We start from the raw sequence: 2,751 nt of genomic DNA, 5'->3' as shown, positions 1-2,751 counted from the left end.
AGCGGCGACTGCGGGTGGACCACCCCGGTGTAATGCTGTCCTCTTTAGCCACATTTTTGAGGCTGGGCACATGCGCGGAAGGTGCGCGTGAAGTGAGCATGTGCACGCAGGGTGAACCGATGGTAAGAATTTGTGAAACCCACCACTGAACTAGATGGTAGATATTTCAATTCTCTATGGTCTAACAATATCTGCTTCAATTCTGCACTACCACGACATTCTTCCCCTGAGCTGTAGGCATTCCAATATATTTGACTGGCCCTTAGTGGTGGGAAAGGATATCCTGTGCACATTCAGAATTGTTTTATTCATCATGTTTTAGTGTTGCAACTTTGCAAAACGTTTTCATGCTTGATCACAGGCGTATTCAGAAAGAACAGAGAATGTGGACGTGAAAAGTTAATTCCCCCACTGGAATTGGTGATGGTAGTGGTGAGAGCGGATATGGTAAAGATAGAACTGTTTTCCATATAATATGGGCAGTGTTGTCACTGAAAACATGGCCATCCACATCAAGATCATTTGCTCTGTAAATTGTCCACTAACCTTCAGTTTCTGTTCTAATTAGATGAGCTCTTTTGACCTCCTGCTTCCGAATATAGAAATTAAACTGAATTCGGAAACATAAGCAAAGCCGTGCTGAAACCTTTAATTGTCTGAATTCAGCCCAAGTTGTTTGATGAGGGGGGGGGAAAAGGCAAACTTTCTAATATTATAGAGATTTGAGATTGCTCTGAGTCCCCTTTGAATGCCGAAAGCATTACACACAAATCTACACTGGGTGCCATTGTGGGTAGAATCATGGGATTGTCCACTCATACCTACCTCTGTCCTTTTTTAGCCCTCCAGGGGCTAAATGTGGGTTGAACTTAGAGAAGAGATCAAAAGTGCTGAGCTATCACAGGGGGGCGGGGATCTAAGTCCTGGAAAAGTTGAAAGTACGAGAAAGGCATTTAAAATGATCCACGTTGATTGTGTTAGGCGTAAGTGGAAGCAGAGGGGGTTTTGACAGGCATTCGGCGCATAAGGAATGTATTCTAGTCAGCAATAACTATTAGTGAGGGTATGAAAGTAATTTCTTAACTACTTCAAAGTACTTTCCAAAACTTCAAGTGATTCCTGTTTCCTGACCTTGTCTACCTTGAAGGACTGACATCAGTCTTGAAAGCCTGTCAAAGGAAAAAAAAACTTGTTAAAGTCTCATCTTTATGTAAAGGTTGCCATTCTGCACTTCCTGAAACTGTACGTGAAGCAGAACAACCCGGTACACCGAACTTTGCACTTTTCAGAAATTTCCATTGCGGTTTGAAAATGTGGAATATATATAAAAAATAAATGAATATTAGGGTGAAATGAATACAAAACCTTTCTGCTGTGGTCCACCAGCAGCCTGCGGAGCTGGCAGTGGAGTCAGACAGTGAGGAGGCTGGGGAGGAAAATGGGCCAGTCCTGGAGTCAGGGAAGGCCTGGATGAGGGCTCTGCGTCGGAGGCAGAGATGGGGCCAGGGCCATCTGGGAGTAATGTGCGGACTCCGGAGCCTCCAGAGGTGGATAGCAGAGAGGCATAGGAACAGGAGGAGCCTGTTCCTAGTGCATGCATGCAAAGAGCTGCCAGAAGGCAAGAGCAGCTAAAGCAAAAAGGATGACTTGGGAGTAAGGCCAGGAGATGACTGGCCCCTCCCAGAAGGCTTAAAAGAGCAGCAACGCTCTTGGGATCTTTGTAGGAAAGCAACGCTGCTACATTTCTTTCTTGTCGGCATCTCTTGCTTCTGAACTTCTTGGGGCTTTGCCAAGAAAACCCTTTGGCAGGGTGCCAAAGAAGACAATGGTTGGTGATAAGGCCAAAGGACTGTTTATGAAAAATTTGTTTTGGACTTACTTGGACTAAGCTGAGAATGAAGTAATTCTCAGCTGTTCTAATAAAATATGTTTGTTTAGGACTGATTGTGTCTGGTAATAACTACTTGGGCCTAGGTCACAACACTTTCTTCCAGTAGACAGACACAATTTAAATTAGAAAAAAAAAATAAGGGTTCTCCATTAAAAAAACATTTTAGAAGAAAAAAATTGTCCGAAAATTCACATTTTTGATTGCTTAGAAAAAAACTAATTTGTAAAAGATGGGCTACAACTGATAAAATATTAAGTTGACAAACCGGTCATCACTGGTCACTGCACTGAGCTTATCCTTCCAGGAAATTAGTAAATTAAGAACAACAATTCATGCAGATACATAGATTGAATTAATCTGTGAGTAGCTGTCAGTCTCAGAGATTTCTAAAAGCGTGCTTATTTATGTACAAGTGAATCATCTTCACCATCCCCATCTACCAAAAAACTTAAAATGTTGACTCATTAGTTCTGCCATTAGCTAGGGCAGGGGTCTCCAAATTTGGTCACTTTAAGATTTATGGCTGGCTAAAGAATTATGGAAGTTGATGTCCACAAGTCTTAAAGTGTCCAAATTTGGAGACTCCTGATTTAGGACAATGGAGTGATGAATAAGTTGTGGGAAAACCCAAAAGGGGCTATTTTTTCCCCCCAAGAACATCTGGTCTTGAATAGGGTTAGATCAACTCCACTTAAACCCAATTGTATTGATTAATTAGCCCCCCAAAAGAAGGAGCACTGGGGGAAGACTGAGTGAAAAAAACAAACAACTCATTATTAAAGGATGGCTGTATATGGTCCGGAACATGTTTATCCTTTCTTTTAAGTCTCTCTAAATTTTGGGGTGCAGTCCTCCGCTTA

The sequence above is a fragment of the Pituophis catenifer genome, unplaced genomic scaffold (assembly GCF_029215685.1).
Source record: "Pituophis catenifer annectens isolate HBS135680 unplaced genomic scaffold, rPitCat1.0.hap2 SCAF_4, whole genome shotgun sequence".
NCBI classification, from domain to species: Eukaryota; Metazoa; Chordata; class Lepidosauria; order Squamata; family Colubridae; genus Pituophis; species Pituophis catenifer.
This window is presented reverse-complemented; position numbering follows the sequence as displayed.